A 448-nucleotide genomic window follows, 5' to 3' on the forward strand; every position below is an offset into this window, starting at 1 on the left:
TACGTATATATGGCATAGGTTAGTACTATTAAGTATTCTGTGTAAAAGGTGTCATTGAATAAGGACAGAGATTGGGGACACGAAAGTTATATGAGAGAAGAACGGAACAGAAGTGGGAAAAGTCAAAATTATCCAAAGTTTATACCCAATAAAGCGTATGTTCGTTATGCAACGCAGAAATACAAATTACACGAGATTATAAATCATGAAGGACAAACTTTTTAGCTTCAACATTAATTCTTAAAAGATGACAAAGTAACCAATAAATGCTTAGCAGCCAGTGTGATAGGTACAAAGTGTTTAAAATCTTTTAGAATATGTGTTTTTCCGAGACAATAAATACTTTAATACCTACAGAATATTATGCGTACACAAGAAAATAAACATATCTTTAGATCTGAAACATATTTCAGCCAAATCGATGGCAAATGGGAATTAAGATTGCTTT

Source organism: Zerene cesonia, chromosome 7 (assembly GCF_012273895.1).
Source record: "Zerene cesonia ecotype Mississippi chromosome 7, Zerene_cesonia_1.1, whole genome shotgun sequence".
Taxonomy (NCBI): Eukaryota; Metazoa; Arthropoda; class Insecta; order Lepidoptera; family Pieridae; genus Zerene; species Zerene cesonia.